This window comes from Watersipora subatra, chromosome 5 (assembly GCF_963576615.1).
Source record: "Watersipora subatra chromosome 5, tzWatSuba1.1, whole genome shotgun sequence".
Taxonomy (NCBI): domain Eukaryota; kingdom Metazoa; phylum Bryozoa; class Gymnolaemata; order Cheilostomatida; family Watersiporidae; genus Watersipora; species Watersipora subatra.
In genome coordinates this window covers 58,545,821-58,558,463 of record NC_088712.1, presented here as the reverse complement: position 1 = coordinate 58,558,463, position 12,643 = coordinate 58,545,821, and the positions used below count along the sequence as shown (strand labels likewise).

General features: G+C 39.5%; 1 protein-coding gene across 1 annotated transcript in view; it reads right to left on the bottom strand.

Moving 5' to 3' along the window:
* Positions 1 to 12,643, bottom strand: part of LOC137396845 (uncharacterized) — a 33,741-nt gene that overhangs the window by 20,085 nt on the left and 1,013 nt on the right. Inside the window, exon 2 of the transcript XR_010978628.1 lies at positions 3,755 to 3,935. The gene's annotated coding sequence lies outside the window, so the exon portion shown is untranslated. The remainder of the gene's footprint in view (positions 1 to 3,754; positions 3,936 to 12,643) is intronic.

Genomic DNA, 12,643 nt, shown 5'->3' with positions numbered 1-12,643 from the left:
GAATTAGAGCTAGTAGAAGATTTGTAAGTATATTTTAATTAAAAATAATATATATCATATCCAAGCTTTTAGGTGCAATTAAATCATTTAGACTGTGAAAAAACTTTTTTATAATTATTTTTTGCAAGATTTATCTTGAGTATGTTTTGCAAACTTATTAGAAACCTTTTAAAAGTATTCTTTTGCAAGTTTTATGTTTTTTCACTGAAGTACAGAAAGTACATGATTCAAAACAGTGCATAGTGTTTCTATTACTTTTATGTTGTTTTATAGTTCTGATGGGGGTATGAAGTGCATGATAGAATAATCAAAAATAATCAGGTGATCAGTTGTGCAGAAAAAAACATTTAAATATATTGATTTATCATTCTACCATTTTGTTTTAACAATATACCAGTGATGAACAGGACAGAAGAACAGGTTTTATTGTTGATCAGCTCTTTAATTAAATAGAAAATACTGAGTCTCAAACTGTAGCTTTGAAAAATTAAAAGAAATAAAGATTACAACTTGTTTTGATAAGTCAAAGGTTTGAAATTACTTAAAAGTTGTTAGTTATCATTTATAAGGTTAAACAGTTATGTTATAAATATGCTATGCATGCAAGAGTTCTGACTATTTAGACAAAGACTGCTAAAAAGTTATGAAAGAGTGGATTAAAAGTGGAAATCAGAATTGTCAAGAACAATCTGTCAAAGGTTATAGAGGTTATAGGTTCTCAAATAAACAAGTATGATTAGGAAAATTCCAAATGTCATTGAAGTCATCTCTTGCAAACTAGAAATTGGAATGGATGGGTATGTTTTAGCACTGCTAAAGCAACAGCTAGCTAAAAGCAAAATATTTGAAAACGCATAAAACAGACGATTTAGAAAACTTGTCAATAGATTCTTAGACATACACAAAATTCAACGCTGCTTATATTCTGTTTTTGGCAGAAATTGGGACGTGGCAAAAAAATATTTAACGTTGATGGTAATAGGATAAATTTGTTAACAAACTTCAAATTAAAGTGTGGGCATGCTTCAGAATGTTGATAAACAGTTTAGTTTTGAACCTGCTTAGTATATGGAGCGGGAAATTTATTAGTAAAGGAACAAAAGAGAGATAAAGGTATTTGATATTTTTGAGGTGCTATGGGATAACCAATAAGAGCGATACTACCTGCATCAGGGGTATGATTGTCAGCGACTAAACCGGCAACACCAGCTCTGGTTTAGGAGTGAATCTGTTGAAATGAAGTGAAATACCCAACAAAAACTGACTGAACTTTCCAGAAAGTGTATCGCTGACTAGACTTCCCAGAAAGTGTATCGCTGACTAGATTTCCCAGAGAGTGTGCCATGGCTAAACTCAAAGGCAGGGATAAGTTAGCTTATCGTCACAACTTGCAAGGAGCTATCGGATATCAAGGTTTAGGAAAATGTAACTCTAATGATAAACTTCTACTTGCTTACGGCTCAGAGCATAATCTCTTCATCACTAACACAATCTTCATCAAGGATCATCGTAAGACAATATAGATGCATCTAAGATCCAGCATTATAACCTACTAAACTGCTTGGTTACAAAACAAGTGGATCTAAGAGGTGTTTTGGACACTCATCTTCACAGGTGTGCTGACTGCTGTACAGACCAGAATATAGTCTGCTCTAGGGTAGTCAGAATAAAAAAAAACATGGGAAACTCGACCAAATTCGGGAAGGCCTAGAGGAAAAACTAAATAAAAAGTTAGATAAGGAGAAGGTAATAGGGGAGACCATCAACAATGGGAGAATTTATAGAGTCTGGCATTCAATGCAGCATAAGAGGTACTGTGCAGACCACCCAGGCGATATTCTAGAGTCTGCTGTCAAACGCCAAATGCTGTAGCGAGCATTTACGATAAGGGGTTTTTGGTAGAACCACAAGTGTTGGTCATAAACTAGTGCTACGAGACATTTTATATTGAACCTTTTATTGGCTTTTCATTTCCCGCGTTAACATCACATGTTAAGCAATAACCACGTCGAGTTAAGTACACCATCAAAACAAGGGATTCCAACCGGCGGCCATTTTTTATATGGTTTTTTTTTTAGCTTTTAATAGCTTGTAATCACATGTTCACATATTTTTAATCTACAACACAACAGAGTGAGACATGGTGAACCTTTTGATACCAAATGACTGTAATGTAAATTTTGTTGCAAGGCAACCTTCAACAAAAGAAAACAGAGCAATTGGACAATGTGGGAGCTAAGCAGAAGTATGAAAATATGGTTGTCAGCGGCTAAAAAATATAAATGGGAGAAGGAAAAAATGCCACAGGATTGTAAAAATGCTATCATCACACCTTTAATTAAAAAAAGAGATTGTACGGACTGTGAAACTATTGAGGCATTTTTCTTCAATTGCTGAAAAGATTATAGCCGTGTATGACTTGACAGAATCAATTAAGTGATATCGCGAATGTACCGGCTGAGATATAATGTGCCTTTTGCGAAGGATGTAGTACAATAGATATAGTGTTCGGCCTCCAACAAGTACAGCACAAATGTTTAGAACAAATCATGTCTTTGTACGCTGTGTTATTGACTTCACCAAGGCTTGATATAATCTCACGACAAGGTCTCTGGATAGTTCTGAAGAGATTAGGCTACATCGACAAGTTATTAAATTGATAAGATCTTTTCATGATGAAATGCAGGCTTAAGTAGTCCAAGTGCATCATGCTTCAGAGAAGTTTCCTGTAGAAAATGGTGTCAACCAAGGCTGTGTCCTGGTACCAACCCTTTTTTACTATATATTGGTGCTACGCTCAAATTTGTTTTTAAAAACAACAGTGAAGGAGTCTACGCCCAAACGAGACACAGCGCCAATCTTTTCAGAGTCTCTCAGGTCGAACTCAATTACACACAACCAAGTTCCTTGTTGAGATGTTGTTCCCTGAGGACAGCGCTTTGGTTGCTCACTCGGCTGGGGACATGCTAATGCTTATACGTCCATTTGTAAGCAGCATTAAAATTCAGCCTAAAGATAAACATAAAGAACGCAGAAAGTCTATATCAACCTTTAAAGCTTCTGCATTGATAAAGAACTCAGTCACAGAATTGGAACTACCAATGCTTCCTTATTTGAAACTATACAAGCCCATACAATTATGCATTACATGGAACTGAGACCTGAACAGTGTATCAAACGCAGGTGAAGAGACCGCATGCAGTCATGATGAGACAACTACACAGCATGCTGAATCCCACCTGGAAAGATAAGGGCAAAAACCCCAAAAACCTGAGACAGGAGGGCATACATAACATACATTATGATAGGAAAAAGACTAAGTTGGCTTGGTTATGTCCACAGGATTGGTCCTGAGCAATAACCAAGCCAATTATTACATTCGCAACTCTACGAAAGAAACAGGAATCAGGGCAGACCCAGACTGAGATAGAAAGATATAGCTAAGCATAGCATTAAGTTGAGGGAGCTAGACACAAACAGACAGCTCATATTATAGTGAATACCTCAAGTTCTTTCAGGTTTAAATCTTAACATTGAGCAGTAATGGGTTCAGCGAATCAGAATGCGTTTTATATTTGATTTTTAATAGAAGACAGCTTTTGAAGGGTTGTTACATCCTAAACTATCATCCAAAAAGGGAGAGCAATAGGCTTACAAAACTTTCTGCCTGTAACTTTGTTGGAACTTGTACAAACAGAAGTTCATTTAAATTGGTTCAAATGAACTCGACCAACACAGCGTCGAGACTACTCACCCACATGTAGAACACTTTATGTTAGTCAAACCACTACTAGCATGAGCCTCCTTTAAACAGCTGAAACAAAATGTATGACCACAGGCTAAGTTTCTAGGATCTCGGTCTTTGTTTATAGCCTGCATGCAGTACCCACAGCTTTTGCCATCTTCATCACCATCGTGAGCCCTTTTCCTGCTTTCTGAAACAGAGAGTTGCATCTGATGTACAGAAAGTGAGCAGATAATATCTCATAAACCTGTGGCTACGAGGGCTGCTATTGAAAATAATCCTACAATAGGATGTTCTATTACCTTTTTTATCAGCTCCAGTATCCATGTTCAATGAGATTTTAGCAATTTGTATGAATATAAGTTAAATCCAGCCAGCAAAAAGCTTGACATACCATATCTATCAATAACGCCAATATATTGAATTACATCACTTTTATGAATGGCAAACAATCGTATTGCGCTAATCGATTATTCAAAATGAATACCTTATTAAACTCATGAAGAGCTATTTAAAATATACATTACTACAGCTTTTGCTTCTTAAGCAATCAATATTTACACGTATTTTCTGGCCGTCTCATACAACCTTTCCTTTCACTGCTATGCATGAGTATGGAAACTCTATGATCGACTGCTGGAGACGCATTTTTGCAAAATTTACCGTGATTGTGTAGTAACTGAATAGGCCTACTTATGATTCGTGACAACATAGCAAACGATCATTAGTATTTCTAGGGCCTTAAGAGTGTTATTGGAATAACTTTATGAAATACATGTATTAGCCTATTTTCCCGAAGCAAATTAGGTATGTATAATTTTTGATCAGGGAACTTCCAAGTAAAAAACGAACATTTTTTTCTGTCAATCGAACTTTTTAGTTGTAATATGGCTTCCGCAAGCACTATCCGCTTTAGAACAAAATAGCTTTTAGTGATAATATTATAGTCACTTTTAATTGGCTAAAAAAATTATTAGCAAGCACAATTCTAGCAGCTTGTGCTATTTATATAGTCCGAAGAACATCACGCGACACGCAAGAAAAATACTAACGCGATTCTGGGATATGTGCTTAGTAAGGCAAATGAGTCTTGGTTTATTATTGCTAGAACACAGTAAAGATGCATGAAGAAGCACGTCCAGGTGATATGCGTGAGTGAGCACAACTGTTCTATTGTCATATATGTGAGCAAGCAACTCCAATGTAATATCGAAACAAGGGTAGACAACTCTATTGTACATCTCCTTTCTAAGATTACAAGACACTCAAAAAACACTATTGTTATAGAAACAACTAATTTATATACATATATGTACTAATTAATAAACAGCACCAAGCTATTGACTGAGTACAATAAATGGCTATTGCAAACAGCACTACTTCTGCTGCTACATAAAAGCATAACATAAATGGCAAATGATAGACCGCGCTATTTGCCTGTAAGTGCATATTACACAAACTAATACAGAAATCTAATACTCCTCAATCATGCGTCGAGGTGATCGGATCTCTCTGTGGGATGGCTGCGACGCAGAATATCGACAACAGATTGTGACTCTACCTACAGTCGCACTAGACGTTATGTCAGTGTCAACATTATTCCCGGTAGTGTCATTGTGTTCTGTCGGAGTGCTCGCTAAGGCAGACCGATTACGTCGTACCTTTTTGCCAGCTGTGACTATGCATGTTCGACCGGGCAATATGTCTTTCACAGTTCCATAGCATTTTAGGTCGCGGATATAAAAGTCGCTACCTTTACCAAGTGTAGGACACTCCTTAACATGTGTGGTGTCACGTTGTTCTTCCATTTTTACTTTATATACGTCATTTTTGCGCTGAAAGTTTATGTGGTTCTTTGCAGTGGTAGCTGAATAGTGTAGCTGTACGACATTATTTTGAAGTCTGCAACCCCTCAGTAACTCAGCAGGAGACAGCCCTCTGTGTATAGGTAAAATACAATAGGCTAGCAGTCCCAAGTATGGGTCCTCCGATTTCTTCAGGATATTCTTGATTGTCTGAACTATTCTCTCTGCGGTTCCATTAGCTCTAGGGTACTTCGGTGACGAAGTTATACTCTGGAAACCGTAGGTTTGAGCAAATTCTTTGAATTTGCTGGATGAGTATTGCGATCCATTGTCGGATATAACTAACTCTGGGAGACTGTGACGGGCAAAGATATTCTTCATCTTATCAATCACGCATCTACTAGTCTCACTTGGAAGTTGTGCTAATTCAGAATAGCGGGAATAGTAGTCGGTTACTAGCAGATAATGTTTCTTTTTGTGTATAAATAGATCTGTCCCTAATATCTGCCAAGGACGAGTAGGTGTAGCTGTTGGCAACAATGGCTCTTTCACAGTTAGTGCACTCACCTTGCATGTGCTACAGTTTCGTACCATCTCTTCTATATTCTGTGTCACGCAAGGCCACCACACTGAAAGTCTGGCTTTCTCAGTACATTTAGTCATTCTCAAATTTCCTTCATGTATGCTGCGCAATGTTTCTAACCGTTCAGCATGGGGTATTACGACACAGTTCTGAAAAGTAAGCAAACCTTTGTACAGAGTGATGTAGCGTCTATTCTCAAAGTATGGCTTCAACACAGTATCAGTGTTAGATAGGTAGTGCGGCCACCCAGATAAAACATAGTGCTTGACTTGTAAGAGCACTTCATCTCTGTCCTGGGCTACTCGAAACTTGCCTAACTAAATGTCACTACATGGCATCAGCATCGTCTGCTCAAATAGCCTTCTACTTCATCTATGAGCATCACGTCCTGTTCAGACGGCACATCACTTGGGTAACGCGACATGGTATCCACGGACCAGTTCTTTTTACCCGGGATATGACAAATTTTGTACTTGAAACATGTCAACTTTAGCCTGAATCTCTGTATACGTGGAGGTAACTTACTGATCACTTGTTCACCCAGTAATGACACAAGCGGCTTGTGTTCTGTGATCCAGCAAGATAGGTATTCCAACCAGATATTTAGAAAACTTCGACATTGCCCAAGTAACTCCGACAGATTCCTTTTCAATAACGGCATAGTTACGTTCGGCTTCTGATAAGGATCTACCTGTTGCTGCGACTAACCTACGGGTACCATCAGGTTGTTTTTGACTCAGAACTGCTCCTAGACCTTTTTTGGACACATCAGTTGACAGATATGTCTCTCTCTCTCTCTCTCTTTGCATCATAAGGAGCTAGCACTGGTGTTTGCCTAAATTCATCTTCAAGCTTTTGAAAGCTTGTTGTTGAGGCGCATCTCAGATCCAAGTTGACTGTTTGCTGAGAAGATCTCTCAATGGCTTACTAATATGTCCCACTGATGAACTAAACTTATCGTACTGATTAACTATGTCTAAGAAGCTGCGTACATCTCGCACACATGTAGGAGTCAAAAACTCTAGCAGTGCCGATATACGCTCATCAACATGAATACCATCTGCGTCAATGCGGCGACCCAAATATTCGATAAATTTCTGCTTAAAAGCACACTTGCCACGAATTAATGTCAACCCTGCATATTGTATGCTGCGTAACACGAAAGTTAGTCTGGAGTTGTGTTCTCGTTCGTTCCTGTGTTCTCATTACCAATATGTCATCTATGTGTACTACTACACCATCAATATCACCTAAAATTCTAGACATTTTTTTAAAAATATCTCTGTTACATATTAGCTGTGCAGTCACGCGTTCTTTTAGTTGTGCTATAATCACATAATTGTCTAATGACCCTTAGCTATGGGCTTGCTAACTAAGTCAGTTCCTCTATGTGCTTCTTACCTGTTAGCTGTGTTTTCTGTAATACAATACTTCTCGTAATAATACAATACAACAACTGGTGTCAGAAGTGGGATGCGAACCTACGCCTACAGACAACAGAGACCGATAAAATTCTCAAGGGGTAGACAACTTCTCCAGCTATTGAAGACACAGTAAACAAAATGTCCGGTTAGTACAAGCAAAGATCACGCCGAGGTCAACAAACCAATGGAAAGCAACAAGCTAATGCACAGAACACAGGTATGTTGAAGTCTTGCCCTAGCTGTTACATAAAACATGACAGAAAAAACTGTCCCTGCAGAGCATTTGTCTGCAGGAAATGTGAGGTCAAAGGTCACATTGAGGCTGTCTGTATGGCTAAGACAGCAACCCAAAGTCAGACAGAACAGTCTGCTAGGACAGTTGAAAACTCTGTGTTAAGTGTGCTCACTGATGCAAGTGAACCTTATCATTTAGTACATGCAGTTTTAGATAATCTTTTCCAACGAGTCAATAGAAAGGTTTGGATCAAAACTGTTGTCAATGGTCATGATGCAATGCTTCAATGGGACACAGGGGCTACTTGATCTATAGTTGATTTGCAAGGCTACCAAAGTCTTGGATCATCCCCCTCTTACCTGTCAGTACCCATCTTAAAGCATATGGGCAGAGTGAGTTACAGATTAAAGGACAATGTTCAGTTAGTGTGAAGGTAGGAGATGTGGAAAAACCAAATCTCAAACTTCTTGTTGTAAACACAACACAAGGTTCAAACCTTTTTAGTCTAGATTGGAGTGACAAATTCGGTCTCTCGCAGCAGGACTAGCTATATTGACACAGGGTAGTTGTGATGTTACCTGTACCGTCACAGGAAGTAACCCTATTGGATTAAGGGACAAAATTGCTGCACTCTCCTCTAAGTACTCTGACGTTTTTAAGGCAGGTCTCGGTCGATGTAAAAAGCTAAAAGTACTAGTACGCTTGAAACCAGGAAGCACACCAAGCTTTTCTAAACCTCGTGTAGTTCCATTCTCTAGACGCCAAGCTGTAAAAGAAGAGCTAGATTGATTAGTTAAAGCTGGTGTTCTGGAAAATGTGGACTTTAGTGATTATGCTGCTCCAATAGTAGCAGTTTCCAAATCAAATGGAAGAGTGCGTATATGTGGTGATTTCAAGATGTTGAACCAACAAATGTCAATTGATCAACACCCATTACCAAGCCTTGAAGAGTTGCTAGAAAAGTTGAGAGGCGGCAAGAAAAGTGAGAAAGACCTGGCAGATGCCTACTTGCAACTAGAGTTAGATGATAATGCAAAGAAGTTGTGTGTCATCAACACTCAATGTGGTTTGTTTCGCTAAAACAGGATGTGTTTTGGATTGGCATCAAGCCCTGCACAGTTTCAGCGATGTATGGACTCAATGATTGCTGACTTACCTGAATTGCAGCATACTTGGATGATCTGATTGTCACTGGTAGCAGTGAGAGTGAGCACTGGTCTAATCTTAACAAACTCTTAGCTGGACTACAGGAGTACGAGCTCCGCATACAGAGAGAGAAATGCGAGTTTTTTAAGAACGCTGTTGAATACCTAGGTCACATAATAGACAAGAGTGGCAAGACTCCCTCGAACTCTGCAATAGAGGCTATTGAACAGCTTCCATGACCACAGAACTTACAATAGCTACAGGCGTTTTTGGGCAAGATCAACTACTATGGCTCATACATTGCTGACCTGTCTAGCAAAGCAGCCCCCCTCTACAAGTTTATATGTGAAAATGTCAAGTTTGATTGGACTGATGAGTGTGACAAGGCCTTCCATGTTCTTAAAGAATGTGTCATAAAGGCTACCAAACTTACCCATTTTGACCAAAGTAAACCGCTGGTTTTAGCAACAGACGCATCTAACTATGGAATTGGGGCAGTACTCCTACAAAAGGAAAATGGAGCTGAAAGAGCACTAGCACATGCATCAAAGACATTGAGTGTGCACCAAAAGAACGACTCACAGATAGAGAAAGAAGTGCTTTCAATCATCAATGGAGTGACTAAGTTTAGACAGTATCTATATGGGAGACGTTTTACGCTCATGACTGATCATAAACCCCTGGTTGCCATGTTTTCACCAAAAAAGAATGTCCCCGTTTTAACAGCTCAGCGACTGCAGAGATGGGCCCTCACACTGATGGCTTATCAGTATGACATCAGGTACAAACCTACAGCAAAGCACGGCAATGCAGATGGCTTGTCCAGGTTACCTAAAGGGGCTGACCCGAAGTTTGACCATGATGAAGAGAAGGAGAGCATTGAGGTCTCACACACTATGCAAGAGGAGCTCGATCATGGTTCCCTTAACGATGAAGCTGTTAAACAAGAAACCATGAAAGACAACTCACTACAGATAGTGAAAGAGTGGATACTGAATGGCCTTTGGCCCAATAAGCTTACAGCTAGCTATGAAAATTTGCGGCCATATTGGAATATGAGGGAGTCTCTTTTTGTTCATGGAGAGGCTGTGCTTTTGCAACGTGATGACACTACCAGAGTTTTCATTCTACAGGCTCTGAGGAGTAAAGTGTTAGACTTGCTGCATACATCACACTAGGGTGTAGAAAGAGTAAAACAGCTTGCTCGTCGATACGCATGGTGGCCTAGCATCAATGCAGGCATAGAACAGGTAATCAAAGCTTGTGAACTTTGCCGAATCTGTGCTAGTGACCCGGCCAAGACTTACCAAAGTTGGCCGTCTACCCAACTACCATGGGAATGAATTCATTTGGATTATGCAGGACCTTTTAAAGGTCAGATGTTGTTGATTTGTGTGGATGCACATTCCCGATATCCATACGTTGCTATGCTAGATGTAGGAAAAACTACTTCTAAGGACACAGTTGACGTGCTACGACAGATCTTTGTACATGAAGGTCTTCCTCGGATTATCGTTACGGATAACGGCCCACAATCTGTGTCAAAAGAATTTGATCAGTTCTGCACCATGCATGGCGTTAAACCTATAACATCACCCGCATTCCATCCTGCATCGAATGGAGAAGCGGAAAGATTTGTCCAGACTCTTAAGCAATCTGTAGAGATGAATTGTGCAGGAGGAAAGAAAGTGAAGACTGCCCTACAACTGCTTTTAATCACATACAGATGTTTGCCTCATCCCTCTCTAAACTGAAAATCACCTGCTGAAGTTCTACATGGACGACAGCCGAGAAATACTCTGACCTTGCTAAAACCAATTCAGAACAAGAAAACTCTTTTACCAGGTCAAGCATCTTCTCAATCATCACGGTATAAAGTAGACTCTTCGGTTTATGCAAGGAACTATAGCTCTGGACTCAAGTGGATACCTGGAACAATAATTAACAAGCTGAGTAACATACTGTATGCTGTGCGAACAGATCGTGGTGTATGGAGACAACATATCAATCAGCTACAAGCTAGACTTCAAGTTAATGATACATCGACCAATGACAATATCATCACAGCTTCGAATGATCTTAACGTCCAACCTGCCCAATCTGTACCTGATGAGAGGCCAGTACAAAGTCCCAGATATCCTACTCGTAATAGAAGACGACCTGATCACTTTGACAGTTCTAAGTTCTAGCAAGGTCATGACTAACCATAAACTCAGAATAGTGAGGGAGATGTGTTACATATTAGCTGTGCAGTCACACTTTCTCTTAGCTGTGCTACAATCACATAATTGTCTAATGACCCATAGCTATCGGCTTGCTAACTAAGTCAGTTCCTCAATGTGCTTCTTACCTGTTAGCTGTGTTTTCTGTAATACAATACTTCTCGTGATAATATGATACAACAATCTCGAGTGAGAACAACAAACCAAATGGCAATTTTCGATAGTAAAATCGACCAAAAGGAGTTAAGAACGTGGTAAGGTGCTGCGATTTCTCTGACATCGGTAATTGCCAGAAGCCGCTGTTTGCATCCAGCTTCGAAAAGATCCGACTACTACTCAGCTTAGAAAGACTATTTTCTACTGTAGCCATAGGAAAAACTTCACGCTTCACATATTTGTTCAGTTGTGTAAAATCAGTACAAATTCTAACAGTATATTTCTTAGGAACAATGACCATTGGTGCACACCAATCAGTCGGTTGCTGAGCTTCAGCTATAACACCCAGTGATAACATGTGATCAAGTTCTAATGTAGTTTTTTCCAGCAAAGGAATGAAAAAGGCCTAGGCACATAATTAGAATATGGCCTAGCATCATCAGTCAACTCAATATGACATTTGGCCTTGATTGACCTTTGACCATAAAACAGCGTGTTACAGCCATCTATATCACTGTTTATATCACGAGACTCAGCATCAACATTACATGTAAGCAAATTCAAGCATTGGCATGCAGGTTTACTTAGCAGGTTAGTGGTTTGACCTTTCACCACATGGATAGTCTTTGTACAGTCAGTAGGTCATAGCGTAAGACAGCACCTACTTGACCTATACAAGGTATGCCAATGTTACTTGCACCTCTCAGCTTGTTGACAGCAGGCTGTAATGTTACATTTCGTGGTATGCTAGCTGGCCCACATACTGTAGCGGCTGCACCTGAGTCTAGTTTGAAATGAATGTTACTCACAGTGCTGTTCATATCAATCTTTAGATTTACAGTCCATGATCTAGTGCTACTGTTGTTACTGTGATTGTTGATCTCGGCGGTAAACAATTTTACTTCTGTGACTGGCTTTGACAAGCTTTCTTCCAGTGTCTTAATTTCTAGCATTGGTCACAACGGGATTTAGCAACTGGACAGTCCTCCTTAGAATGTAGGAGTACTGTGGTTTGTATTTGAGTTGGAGAATGGTTTTTTGTTGTACACGCGTGACTTTTTTTATCGGGCTACTTAAATAGCATGAATGTCTGCAGCTGGTTGTATTCTAACTGCTGTGAGTGCTTGTTTGGCCGACTCAAACCGCCTGGTCATAGTCACTGCTTCATCTAGCGCTAGATCTGCTTCTGCTTGCAACTTCTCGCTTAATTTGGCATCTGCCACTCCAACTATCAACCTATCTCGAACTAAATCCTCTCTTAAAGTCTGGTACTGGCAATACTGGCCCTTTCAGCTACCAAATTCCTTCTAACACCAAAGTAGTTATC